Consider the following 15857-nt stretch of genomic DNA (forward strand, 5'->3'; position numbering starts at 1 on the left):
TTGGGAATGAAGATTGAGCAAGTATTGATAACAGTAAAGGACACCTATTAACTCATTCAACCAGCTTTCATGATTTCCTCTTTCCGAAAAAGTCCCCATTTTCTGGGAAATGTTCCATATGTATGGTTATAGCAGAAACAGCCGTGTCCATGTAAAAGTATTCTCCTCTACTCTAAATGATAGATTCAGAGTGGGCTCAATATTCAAACTAGGACACACCTGTCTCTTTCTAGTTGGACCAACGGGGTATTCCGAACTGGGTTTGTATGTCATCTTTCTTGTCTGTGGAGCAGAGTGGGAACCAGAAAACTCAATCTATTATCAGACTATTTTTCACTCTGTAGACTCAGAAGCAAAGAAACTCAGCCTGAAAACAGCAAGAATAAGGAAGTAAATGCAAATAATAAAGCAAAAAAATTGAAAGACAGGAAAAGAAAATTAAGAGCTATCAAATCCCTGGGTCCATTTTTTTCCCTCTTCATCAAAGCATATTTTCCTACCTGTGTGAATAATTGTTGTATACCTCTAATAAATCATCCCTGTTTAACTGAGTTTCTGAACCTACAGACCAAATAAAGTTGACTAATGCGAGAACAAAGGTGATCAGAATATTTGGTCCCAAGCACTGGTGGGCTCAATAGGAAAAGCACATTGATAGCAATGTTTATTGAGGACTTACTTTATGCCACCCACTGTTTCATTTTGTGCTCCCAAATGATCACACATGTAAGCAATATCCCATATTAGATATGAGAAAACTGACGCTTAAGGAACATAAATAATGTTCTCAATTTTACACTAGATAATAGAAGAACCTAATGTCATACTAGGTTAGGCTACAAGCCATCGCTTTTGCTAGTATGCTCTATTGCCTTCATCAAATCTAAAAGACTAAATAATAAGCAAGAACTAGATTTAATGAAAGGGAGAACAATTTAGCCTAGAGAGATTCTTGGATCCAAACATACACTTTATAAGAAAGCTGTGAACAAGCTTTGGGGCAGAAGGAGCTATTAAACAAGAAAACCTGATTAGATCTTTTAAATCAATACTTCTAAAATTATTTTTAGGCAGGGCAAAAAATCTACTCAGCCTGCTACCACTTTTGTGGAGGAAAACAATGATGTATCAATGTATAATTTTTAAAATTTTGTATGCGCTTGGAAATAGGGGTGTGTGGATCCATATTTTAACTGCAACTTATTGTATGTCTTAAAGTCTTGTGATTCAACAATTGAAAGAACATTTTTTATAACAATATACATCAATATGTACTATAGGATGGAGGAATCCACTCACAACAAATGAAATGATACACGATGGAGCTAAATTAACACTGATTTAGAAGTAAAAGCAAAACTTTCTGTACCTAAAAATGAAAAAATAACATTGATGTCGTACCTATGACAACCACCACCAAATCATTCTGCAATGTTCTAAGCACACCAACCCTCTGTCTCATGTGAAGTAGGAACTTTATAATGTTGACACATGTAGCATTCTTAATAAAAACCATAATAAAATAATACAAAATAATATGTATTTCCAGCAAACTAGATTGTTTTTCATTTTTTTTAGGAATTAAAATTATAGTAACCTTGAATAACTTGACCACTTTGTAGTGACTTTAATAAGCTGAAAATTAAAGAAAAAAGTGTCTATGGAACTGGGCATTGTTCACCCTTTGTTTCTTTTGAAACAAAAAAAGGGCTTACACTTTGGGGATAAATCACAGATAATTATAAGTAATTATAAGTATCAATTATAAGTAAATCTTGGTCTGAAATTCAAGTATAGTTATGTCAGATGTGAAAAGCATCACAACCAAAGCATAAGGTGGGGATAAACATGAAGATGGCATAACTAAAGCAGACACTCTACAGTGGAAATGAGTGGGGAATTACATCATTCTGGTCGCAATGGGACAAACCGTGAAAGACTGAATTACAGTCAGAGGAGCTTTGATTTGATGCACTGGGTTTTGGGAAACCATGGAAAGTTCTTAATCAGAAAAGTGATATAGTGGAAGTTGTATATTAAGGAGATTTATATGAGCAGCAGAGTGAAGTCTGGATGGGGGCTGGACATAGCTAAGGCATTGAGCCACACAGAAAGGCCTTCCAGGAAGTGGCTGCTGTGTAGGAAGTGCATGGAGAACAGGGGCCTCATGGAACCTGGACAGTGATGTTCTAATGTGAGGAACATGATAGAAATAAATGAGGAGAAAGGAAGATGAAAGAATCAAAATCTAGCAGAGAGGAAGCATATAAACAAGTAAGAGCATGATTACAAATGGAATCCTGTTCCAGGGAAAGTATTACATTTGAACTGTGGGAATTCAAATAAATATATATTTTAAGCTAGTGGAATAAGTTGCTGAATGAGGACTATGATGAAAGTTCAAGGTTGGACATGTAGATTGGAAAATTAGATAATGTGACGGCATGCTAATTGTATTCCTGAAGAATAAATACATCGATAGAATGGATAGAGGAAAGAGGATATTTGAGGACACAAATTTGGGAAACATCATTGTTGGTAGGTAGAAGGAAAGAAGAGACTCTTGATAAAGACCGAGAAGGAAGGGTCAGAGTTGGGAAGAGATTGGAGAATGGATATGCCACAGAACATAAAAGAGGAAAGCGTTTTATAGGAGAAGTGGAGGGTCACTGATGCCTCACAATAAAAGGAAAATAAAGTGGGGAAAGGGCACTGCATAGACAGGAGGGATGTTTTTAATATATTGCAAGTGAGATATTTGAGCAAAATGTGGACATAGGAGATTGGATATAGGGGCCTTAGAAAGTTAGTAGGCTGGAAAGGAGGCATAGATGGGAGGTTCAATGGGTTGTCAGCAAAAAAGACCATCTTTATAAACAGGAGTTCTAAAGATGAAGCAGTGCCAAGAAAGCATTATATTAATAAAAAGGTTATTTTTTAAAATGCAAAGGGTGCTTTGGTAGAGGATGTTCTTCATTAATTGTGCTTTGCAGTGTCTTATTTTTGTCAATAAGGGTTTTAATAAAACAATTGACGAGCAGCATCTAGGCATTTTAGAGTTTGTAAACTAATGTTTTCTCTTTGGGCCAAAATAAAATTATTAACTGCCAGAGGGCATATTTTTCTATGACATATTCAGTAAAATTTATCTTATTAAGAGCTTCATTAATCTATGCATCCAACCGTCCTACAGAGTCTGTCTCAGTTTTTGTCATTCTGAATGAGGGCATCTGTTGTTAATATCTGCCATCACTGAGCTACTTTACATTTGTATTAAATGCATTTCATCATGTTGGTTTTAACTGATTTCTCAAATTTAATCAAGGTATAATGTATGCTGATCCAAACTTATATCATGTTACACTGCCCTTATACTTGTTCCGTCTTTAAATTGTGCTTTTCATATTCCTTTATTTGATTCTATGAGTTGTTAGTGACAGTGTTTATTAATATTATATTTGGAGGTATCTTATTAGAGACTCATTATATGTCCCTCCAGACTGACCATGCCCTATCACTGGCTCCTAGAAGGGCTATGTTAAATTATTTTTTCATGGTACAGTTCACTAGGATGTCAGTTCCCCCTAACCAGCTTTGTTACTCTCCTTCTGTTAATTTTGTTAGACCTGCATCTCATTTATTCATTAGGTTTCCATTATTGTACTGAAGAAAAATGAACTTATTTGGTCTGATTTGTTTGCCTCAAATATATTTGGCTCCACCATGATAGCAGATGGGTATAAAAATACATGCATGTATACACTTTGTTTCTTTTCTTGGCAAGTGAATTAGTCCACAACATTTTCTGAAGCCCATCTCACATTTAATGGCACAGAAGGGATTCATCTTTTGGCAATGAACATTAGTAGCCTGAAGAAAGGGGGTCGTAAATCCCATTTTCATTTTTTATTAAAATCATACTATGTCAGGGTGCAATTTTCATTTTCTGATACAGTGTAATTTATTCACTGACCTTGGACCATGTTCCTTTCCTAATCTGAAATGTTGAATCAGTATACTAATGATTTCTGCAACTTTACACAGTTTCCTTTAACATGAGACCTTAATAAGCTCAGTTTTTAGCTGAATACTCATCAGTAGAAGACAGAATGTTGGTAAATCTTAAGAGGAAAAGCAGATGCCAGCGCAAAATTCTTAAAAATGAAACAAAATTCATGAGTTACACGGAAAATATATATGTTTTCCTTTCATGAATCTATTGTCTTAAAACTGAATATTATTCTAGTACAACCATTTAATATCTTTAGCCTCTTGAGTTTTAGTTACTGATCACCTTACTATAACTAATTTTTGAAGAAACACGAAAAACAGGTTAAGGACAATGTATAAATAACTAAAATGGCTAAATCTAACAGTTTTAGGTAATAATCTCAGTCTTTTTTCTAAATAAATATTTAACTACTATAACTCCCCTCCCCCAACAAATTCATCCTTTTATTGATACAGGCTCTGATACAAAGTAGTTTTAAAAGGTGAAAAGAAAAGACAGTCATTTTGGTGGCTGAGGGTGATGGCTGGATACTGGCTCTAAACTGTGGCCAATGTGGTCCATCTTGTGGTACAGGCTTGTTACCACTAACACACCAGCCCTGCTTCAATTTAAAGTTCAACCACCTTCTGTCAATCTCCTGCCTTGTTTTAAGACAATTTCATCTATCTGGAAAAAACCCAAACCCAGACTAAGCCTTCAGTCAGGTTTCCCTTCTAATATCAAGCAATGGATTATTGGAGGAGAAAACCATTTCTACTATCTATAGTCTCATTATAAAAATAAACCAACAACCTAAAATTAGATATTTATGTGGCTATGTATTAGTGTGTCAAAATTATGAGGTATGTTATTTAAACTATTGGTCAAACTATTAGTAATCTGTGCAATTAGTTTAATATTTAAGACATGAATTTTTATTTTTTAGCAAGCAATAATAAAATAGTAAATAAAATTCAGATTGCCTTTTTTGTAGTAAGCCAAAATACTGTTTCCTAAAACATGTTTCTTTCTTTTTTTAAGACTTTTTTTTTTAATTTTTATTTATTTATGATAGTCACAGAGAGAGAGAGAGAGGCAGAGGCAGAGGAAGAAGCAGGCTCCATGCACCGGGAGCCCAATGTGGGACTTGATCCCGGGTCTCCAGGATCACGCCCTGGGCCAAAGGCAGGCGCTAAACCGCTGCACCACCCAGGGATCCCACATGTTTCTGTTATGTGTGTGCATCACGATTTATTATGTAAAATAGAATTCTTACCATGGTTCATGGTTAAAAGAGTGCACTGATCAAGAACCACACAAGATATTGGTGAGAATGCAGAGCAACAGGGATGCTCAGACACTGCTGGCAAAAATGCAAAATGGTTTAGCCACTTTGGCAAAAACTAGTTTCCTATAAACATATACTTACCATATGATCCAGTAATTCCATTTCTAAGTACTTACACAAGAAAAATGAAAACATATGATCACAAAAATATTTGGTTTTGAATGTTCATAAATGCTTTATTTATAGTAGCCAAAGTACTAGAAAAAACCCAAATGTCTATCAACTGATGAATTGATAAACAGTTCGTGGTATATCCACACAGTGGAATATCTTTCAGGAATTAAATGTTCTACTACTGACAACATGGAACAATATAGTTGATTATATGAAGCATTATGCTATGTTAAAGAGGATTGCCAAAAAAATGTTGATTATTCCATTTATATGAAATTCTAGAGAAGGCAAAAACAAACAAACAAACAACAAACAAACAAACTACATAGTGAGAGAAAGATCTATGGTTGCCAGGAAAGGGTTTTGTGTACAAAAGGGTATAAGGCCACTCTTAGGTTAATGGAAATGGTCTATATCATGATTTCAGTTGAGAATACACAGTTGTATACATTTCTCAAAACTAATACAGTTAAGATTAGTGAATTTTATTATATGTAAAGCAAATCTCAATAAGGCTGAGTTTAAAGACACTAAAAAATAAAGCTATGTTTTTAAAACAGATGTATTTAGATGTATGAAATTGCCAAAAATACACTCTCTGGTAACTACATTATTGCTAGATTTCTTAACTCTTGCTATTAAATGTTAGTAGTGTATAGTAATTTTTTGATACTTTATAATTTCCTCTATTTCATATTATCTTTTCCTTAACCCATCTTCCATTTATGTAAATATAAGTGTACTACATAAGATTAAACCTTAATAACTCTAAATATAATAAATAGAGGGGATTTCAATTTTTTTCTATAAAGTGTATGTGTGTATTATTTTCTTCCTAAAAGCAAGAAAACCATTGTTTCCTCTTTTCTTTGGCGGGATATTTGGTGGGCTTGTTTTTACTTGTGTGAAAGAGTTGCACTAGATAATATAAGTCAATTTAAAAATTACTCTTCTGGAGAGAAAGTATTATTAAATAGATTTCCTATGACAATAGGTTCAAAGGGTAATTTTCTGGTTATTGATCTTTTCCATAAAGAACTTATTTGTAATTATTTCCTCCTTTTCCCACTGAAAATTACTTCAACCTTTCCTTAAAGAGTTCCTTAGAGTCTATCCATCTTCCACCTACTCCTCTTCCCATAACAACTGATTCCAGGAGAGTCTGAATAGCTGACTAAGCAATAATCATCCTGTAGTAGTGGAGACTCTTCAAGGGAAGAGCACATGGTACTGTGAGCTGCACATTCAAATAAGTAGGCAAAAATGAGCAATATCTGCCCTTGAACAAGAAAGTTTCTGTGAAAATCAACCAACTGGGACACATAACTACTCATGGCTTGGTAAAAATCTAGGTATCATGAAATTAAACATCTAAATGAGCTAATGACTTCTGTCTTTATGATCATAAAAATATACATATGTGCCATTTAGCTTTTCTTTTTTTGTCTTTAGGGTGGAATTCTATAGGTGCAAACTGCAATGTTGACTACAGTTGTATCAAAGTTCATATGCTGCAGAATTTCATCCGCAGGTCATCTGCAGGTCACCCATTTCCCAATTCATAAAAGAGGTGCCATATAGCAGTTTTGAGTATTTTAATATGTAGTTTATTTTTTTGAGTCATTGTCTTTGTGTAACATTTTAAGCCATATACAAACACATATGTCCACAAAATACTGAAGAGAAACTTTATTTCTTCTAATTGCTTATACAAGTCTTAAAACACCATATGACACAAGTTGTTGAGTTATGACATTGGCAGCAATGGCTGGGTTGGGACATGGATGCCCTCTAATGATGGATAGGTCGACCATCCTGGCATATGGTCTCTGATAAACATACCTGAATCTATCAAGATGCCACATTGTATACAATAGGGTCACTTCAGGTTATGTTCTAAAGTAGGCAGAAAAATTCTCGTAAAGTTAAAATTAATCCATTCATAGAGTAGATGTATGGTTGAGGGAATACTATCTAGTATGGTGTTTCTTATGAAGGGAGAGGATGGAAGTCTAGCCAGATCTCTAGACACTGTGCCAGTAAGATACTATCACATCTCTAGGACTAGATAGTAGAGAGATTTCTGGAATATTTACTGCATACATATAAATATGTATATATATAAATATATATATAATATATATTACATATATATATTTTACAATAGGATGCTTCCTTAACTTTAATATATTTTAATAGATATATTTGTTGCTATTAGGAATAAATGAAACACAAAACTCTACCTTATAAGAATACAGACACCAAAATCTGAACAACCTAAGAAAAACTGTACACATAATTCTACTCCACTGTATTTCTCTTTAATTACCTGGAAGGGAAAGTAGCTTATGTAAGAATAAGAACACCAAAGGATTAATAATATTGTATTTTTCAGTCATAGATGCAGTTTTGATCAGGATGATCTAAAAATGAGTAAGTCCAATAGGCACTTAGAGAATTTTGTTACAGAATCAAGACTCTAAACTAGAATCAAAAGGCTTCAGAGACTTCATATGAAGCACAATCTAGAATTGATATTACATTTATCAATAATCACAGTCAAAATAATAATGAGCTGCCTCTGGTGTGATACATTCTATTGTAGGATAGCAAGTGTGAAAAACCTACTTGAATGCTTATAGATTCTGCAGTCTTGAGTTTCATATTTTATGTGAAACCTACAGGTGGATTATGCAAGTCAGTCTGATACTGCAGAAGTATGTGTTTGAATGAAGCTAACAGATAGGGGGTGAGGTGATGAAGGCAGGGGTGGGAAATGTCAGAATAGTAGACATACCACTTCCCAGTTTGATGTGTCTGCTGTTGCACCTCATTTGTCCAAGAAGCCCCAACCTTTGGACACGCATATGGTCAGTAAATTCATTAATGGTAGCTTTAAATCTTAGCTGATGGGGTGCTGAACACTTTAAATTGGTCCCATGTTAGCTATGTAGGCACTAGTTTAGAGCACTCCTTTTTCTGCTGGAGTACTGAAACTCAGCAGGGTATATCTAAACATGCTGTGAGAGCAGCTCGGATATAGACAAAGTTAGGAAAAAGAACTATACCCCCCCCCCCAAAAAAAAGGAAAAAGAACTATCCCTATCACCCATTTCCCAATTCATATTATTTCCCTCCTTCCTTCTCTTATTGGGATTTCCCTAAGGCTTCCTAAGATAAATACTTTAATATCAATGATATTCAGAAATAATTTTATAAAATACATGACTTACATACATCCTCCAACATGTATATATATTCTTGGCATATTTTTATATGGCACCATAAGTTATTATTTCCATGAGAATACACTTACATCAAAAGCTGAAACAGTGTCTTTAATATATTTTGAACATAAAACATATTCACCTGGCTAAATTTTTTGACATTAACAAAACTACATTTTATAAGGTCACATTTTTTTTTATACCTGTCACACATCCAACCATTTCTCAGTCCTAACACCTAAATGTGTCCATTATTACTAATTCCCTAAGTATCCTGCCAGAGCTCATCTAGAGAAACATTGCATTTGAATAAATTCATAACCCCCTGTTAACACAATTATAAAAATAGCATTCTATTCCCATTGCTTCCATTGCTCTACCCATCTTGCTAAGTTAACAAAAGATCTTTATGGATTAGTATAAAAAGTGTCTTTATTTTTTTTTCATCTGCATAATAGGCCGTCATATGGTTGTCAATTGTTATTACAAATGATATTACATCATTTCATATGTGTATACCTAGGTTCGCAGGATAAATTTTCAAAAGTGGAATTTCTGAATGAGTCAACAAATACGTGAATTTTTAATATTGATAAATCTTGCCAAAATTTTCTATAAAGATTATATCAATCATAGTTTTTTTTCAGCAATGTATAAAAAACCTTTCTTTAACTTGACCATTATCATCCTATTATAACATAGTATAGTAGAAAGATCACTACATTTGGATTTTAACCAATTCTGCTATTGGGTAAGTTACTTCTTTACATTTTAGTTTTCTCATCTATAAAATAAAGTACATAGAAAAGGTATTATAAGAAATAGATAAGGGGGCACCTGGATGGCTCAGGTCATATTCTCAGGGTCCTGGGATGGAGACCACCATTGGGCTCTCTGCTCAGCAGGGAGTCTGCTTCTCCCTCTCCCTCTGCTCCTCGCCCCCACCCCTACTCATGCTCTCTCTTTCTTTCTCAAATAAATACAATTTTTAGGAAAAGAATTAGATAAGGTCATTATATAAAATGTTGATACAGTACGTGTCATGTAGTTAATGCTAAATAAATAGAAACAATCATTCTTTTTCCTAACTTTTTTTCTTAATTTGCTTACTTTTATAAAAAGTAAAGAACTACACTCTATATGATTTTTCATTTTCTTTCTTTGTTTTTGTTGTTTTATTATTTTAATTCCAGTATGGTTAACATACAGTGTTAGATATGGTGCATACACACACACACACACACACACACACACACACACTTCTCTTTTTTAGGGTTTCTAAGCACATTTTACTAGGAATTGTCAGGGCCTCTCACCAAAACCCGCAAACCTCTGTTAGGTCAATAATGTCTTAAGCCTTCATTTAGCTGGCCTCTGGCTAAAGAGCTTCCTAAATTTTGATTCACACAAAAACTACACACACACACACACTGGAATACTATTCAGCCATAAAAAAGAATGAAATCTTGCCATTTGCAACAATAGGGATGACTTTTCATTTTCATTAGCTAAAATAAACATTATATTATTTTACCTACTAATAGTATATAGTTAACCTACAAATGCAAGCGTGTTCCAAGCACTCTGTGTCTTCTTTAAGGGAGTAAACAGAAGCCAAAGCACGGCACAATAAACTAGGGAGCACCAAATGTAGGACTGAAAAACTGACACAGAAAAACATAAGAGTTTCTGTTTAGATATGGAATATGAACTTCATGTCGCCATTTTTGTTCTAGAAACACAACAACAAGAGTAAGTAGAGGGGCACCTGGCTAGGACAGTCAGCAGAGCACACAACTTTTGATCTCCAGTTGTTAGTTCAAGTCCCATGCTGGGGATAAAGATTAATTAAAGAAAAGAGAGAGAGACAGAGAGAAAATAATTTTTTTTAGCAACAAATGTAAGCAACAAAAAAAGTATGGAATAGGAAGCACAGATAATAATAGTTATTGTTGTTAATCAATGATGTTGATAATTAATATGCAATAATTTAATTATAAATTATATAAATGAATTATTATGAATAAATTCCATATTACTATCACTACATAATTAACACAATATAAATATACATATTAATATTAATACATAAACAGAAATTATAAAATAAGTATTAATAATATTACTTATTATTAATGAGAGTAATAGCATTTTAAAGCTAGAAAGCAGGGGATTCCTGGGTGGCTCAGCGATTTAGGGCCTGCCTTCAGTCCAGGGTGTGATCCTGGATTACTGGGATCAAGTCCCGCATCTGGCTCCCTGCATGGAGACTGCTTCTCCCTCTGCCTGTGTCTCTGCCTCTCTCTCTCAATCTGTGTCTCTCATGAATAAAAGATAAAAAAATCTCAAAAAAAATAAAAAAGCTAGAAAGCAGGGGCAACAGTGGTAGGTTACTCAGCAGGTGAGAGAAAGCTGAAACTGATGCTAGCAATGGGAAAAGAGAGGCAGCAAGCTTTCTAATAGACCAACACAGGAAATGAAATTTAAGTAGACTATATGGCTCAACAGTGAATAGTTACATAGTCAAAATTATACAAACATGAAATATTGCATTAATTCAATATTTATCTATCTAACCCCAAATTATGTTATACTTATATGGGTAAAAGGGAACTGTGTATGATTTGAGGCATTATGAATTGTAGGGAGTCAATAAATAATATAAAAAATAAAAAATAAATAGTAATATGAGTCATTTAGAGATATGGAGTTAATTATAAAACTGTACAACTATAAGTGTTGCAAGTGGCTGCTTCTGAGGAATGTAAATGGAGGGAGTTTGGGGAAAAGACAGGGTGTGTTTTTTTTTTTTATCATTAACTTTAAAGTATTATTTGAATTTTCAAACTAAATGTATGAGTCATTTAGAAGACAAAAATAAATTGAAATAAATATTAAATAATTAAAGTCTGTTATACTAAATGTAGGGAGAAAATGATGCAATGTTTCTTTAAGTAAGATTAGAAAGATCTGTGGGTTAGGGAAGTTATTTTAACATTTTGTACAAGAAATTGGTAGAACGCGTTATTTAATATACTTCTTTTTTTTTTTTTTTCCCCAGAGTGAGAGAGAGCACTTGCAAGCAGGGACGAGAGGCAGAGGGAGAGGAAACCTATCTTCCTAGATGTCTTAGAAAATAGTAGGGAAGGGAGGCAGTGAAAATACCAAGCATTCAGTTCTAAAACACAATTTCTTCATAGTTGACTCCATCATACAGACACAAACACACTCTCACACATCACATACCACCACCTCTGTGCTCCATCTTCCATCCCCAACCACTAAACAATGCTGTCTCACAACTGATTTGAAACTCCCTTGCAGCCCAATAGAATACCAGATTATCTTTCTGTAATCAGAATTATCCAGTGTTTGAGGAAGTATTAATATTTAATATAGTCATCTATGGCTCATATTGGGCCCCAGAAGGCAACTAGAATAAATATAACAATATTACATATTCTTGATCTTTCTAATGTGTTCTCCACAGAGACTTCTGGGGAAGATGATGGAGTAGAAGGATCCTAACTGACCTCCTCTCAGGGATCAACCTAAATAGCACCCAGATCAGAGTAAATTACTCAGAAAATGACCCAAGACTGGAAAAAACACACTCTCCACAGCTAATTATAGAGAAGAGGCCACATGGAAAATGGTAGGAGGGTCATAGACATGGATGGAAAACAAACCAGCCCACAAGACTGTCCCCTGGAGGGAGGGCTACCACAAACTGAGTAAGAAGAGAAGCAGACACCACACCAGGCACCCCAGGAACAGAGGACCTGCAGTGGGAAGACAGATCCCCATAACATTTGACTTTGAAAACCAGAGGGGCTTAACTTTTCAAGTTTCTACAATCAGTAGGGCTTAACTTTAAGAATTAGTGGTTTGATTCTAGGAGAGCCGGAGAGTAATAGGAAACTAAGTACCTGCTTTAAAGAGATAGCATAACTAACAATCACATTGAGATAGAGCATAAGAGCATCAATTTGAAAAACATCTAGGGTAAATGAGAAGGAGTAGTAACAACACCATATTTGATCTCAGAACATGGGCTGGAGGGGCAGGAATCTTTAGGATACTTCTCTAAGAAAAATTAAAAATAGAATTAATTACCTTATGATCCAGTAATACTGGGTATTTACCTAAAGGATATGAATACACTAATTTGAAAATTTAAATGCATCTCTATGTTTATTGCAGCATTATTTTTAATAGCCATGATATGAAATCAACCCATGTCAATTGATAAATAAATGGATAAGGAAGATCTAGTGTGTGTATGTGTGTATGTGTGTGTGTGTGTGTGTGTATAATGGGATATTATATATATACACACGTTATAAGCACACACACATACACATGTATATATATAATGGAATATTACTCAGCCATAAAAGGAATAAAATCTTGCCATTTGCAACAACATAGATGGATCAAGAGGGTATAATGCTGGATCCCTGGGTGGCTCAACGGTTTAGCGCCGCGTTCAGCCCAGGGCGTGATCCTGGAGTCCTGGGATCGGGTCCCACATCGGGCTCCCTGCATGGAGCCTGCTTCTCCCTCTGCCTCTGCCTCTCTCTCTCTCTGTGTGTCTCTCATGAATAAATAAAGAAAAATCTAAAAAAAAAAAAAGGGTATAATGCTAAGTTAAATAAGTCAATCAGAGAAAGACAAATACATATGATTTCACTCATATGTAGAATTTAAGCAACAAAACAGATGAACAAAGGAAAAAAGAGACAAACAAAAAACCAGATTCTTAAATATAGAAAACAAACTGATAGTTACCAAGGGAAACTGTATGGGGGGATGGGTGAAGTAGGTGAGGGGGATTAAGAGTACATATATCATAATGAGCACTGAGTTACATATACAATTGTTGAGTTATTTTATTGTATACCTGAAACTAATAACACTGTGTATTAATTACACTGGAATTAAAAAAATAAATAAAATAGAAGTCTGTTCTTTCCAAACACTCACTTCTTATTTCTTGGATGGCTTCTTTATTTCTATTTGACCTAAATATATATTTTTCTTTAATTATCTTTCAGCTTCCTGCCTATATTTGTATTTGATTTTCATTATTAATATTAATTAAAAATGAGCTTTGGATGTATTATGACTCTAACATAGGTAGTTTCTGTCTTGAGCCTCTTTCCTGACTCACACTGATACTATCCTATAAAGTTGAAGCTGAAGAATAGGAAAACTTTCAAAATATTAAGAAGATTCTAAGAAACAACTGTTCTCCCATATTTGAGGAACCCATTATTTCACCTCGCTTAATTAAAATGATGACCATGACAATAATGATGACAATGGTGGTTGGTAATGATGATAATCATAAAGATAGTAGTAGTAGTAGTAGTGATGGTGGTGGTAGGAATAGTAGTAGTAGTAGTAGTAGTAGTAGTGATGGTGGTGGTAGGAATAGTAGTAGTGGTGGTAAAAATAGTAGAAGTAGTGGTGATGGTGTTAGTAATAGTGGTAGTGGTGGTGGTGATGGAGGTAGTGGTAGTGGTAGTGGTAGTAATAGTAGAAGCAGTGGTGGTGTTGGTGATAATGATGAAGGTAGTGGTAATCATAGTAGTAGTGATGATAGTAATAGTAGCAGTAATGGTGGTAGAGATGATAGTGGTAGCAGAAGAAGATGATAGTGGTAGTAGTGGTGGTGGTGGTGGTCGTGACAAAAGTAGTGGCGGTTGTATTAACAGTAGTAGTAGTGATGGTGGTAATAATGATAGTGGTAGTAGTAATAACAGAAGCAAAAACAGTTTCAACAGCAGCAGCAGCAAGTACTCCATACTGGGCATTCGATCATGCCTTTTCCACACCACCCTCTAAAAATCCTTTTTATTAGTTGAGTCATATGTGAACGTGTCAACATTTAACTAATTTTGAACCACTAAGTGGAATTTTATGCACAAATGAAAATAATGAAGTTTCAAGAGATTATATAACTTGATCCAAAGTTACCTGGTAAAATCATGGGCAGAGTTCAGACCTTGGTCTATCTGATTTTTTAAAAAAATCCCATGTTTTTAAATTACTCCACATCTAAGTTTCATGTTCTATGAAACTTGCGATGAAAATCTGCCCACCAAGATTTTCAACTTTTATAAAGATAGGAAGAAAACAAGCTATGTCATCCTTTTCCCCAAAGTTCCTTAAAGATCCCAATATTCTATTGGGACTATTCCTGGACTGTCATACATTCAAGAAGAATTAAATAAAAGTTAAAGAATGAGGAATCCATGTCCTTCATTTTTATTTCCTTCTGTAAGCCTATTAAACACCTTGCACAAGAAGAGGCTACAATAATGGACAGAATTAGATGACGGGGAGAACTGATTTGCTCCATAAGGTCTACCCTATTGGAATGCGGTGTTGTTACTACTCAATTAATTGTTACCTGCATTTCAGAGAAGGTAAGTAGACGGTGTTACTGACATGGTAGTAAATGTATAGTTTATGCTTTACACGTTGTTCTGACAGGTAACATCGCCAAATAATGTAATCTGTTCACATTGATAAGCTATTATTGATTTTGTCTTTTAAATTAAGCCTTTTTGTTTGGTTGCTTGTTTTGTTATCAGTGGTAAAATCTGAGGTTTGGGGATTTTCAAAGACAAAGAAACAGTTCCCGAGAGGGCAGTCAAGTTCAAGCAAAGTAAGAAAGATGAGGTCCACCTGTCCACAGCCAAGCAATTCAGAATTAAGACAAATCAGCCATGAGGACACATATAGGGAATGCAACAGGACTGTACCTTGCTGTGCCTTCGTAAAGGGATCTTAAAATGTTGGATAAGTATTTATTACTTATGGTATACATCACACCACCAGCCAGAGGTATGTATACATCCCTGTCCATTTCACACATGGGAAGACCAATATAATACAGAGGGATCAAACTCTATAGCAATCCAGGATCGAGCTGACTAGAGATCCAGAAGAATTCCTGGTTATAAAATAACAATACATCACTCGCACATATTTAGCCCTTCATTAGTTACATCTGTTAAAATTGCTTTCAATACAGTTTCTGACATGAGATGGGAGGGAAAAGAAAAGCAGCAAGCAGGAAATAGAAGGCCTTCTAATGTGATAACATTTTCTTAAAAATGAAAGAGTTACAATAGGCAAACTTGAAAAAAAATTATACAAACACAAA

Source organism: Canis lupus, chromosome 33 (assembly GCF_003254725.2).
Source record: "Canis lupus dingo isolate Sandy chromosome 33, ASM325472v2, whole genome shotgun sequence".
NCBI lineage: Eukaryota > Metazoa > Chordata > Mammalia > Carnivora > Canidae > Canis > Canis lupus.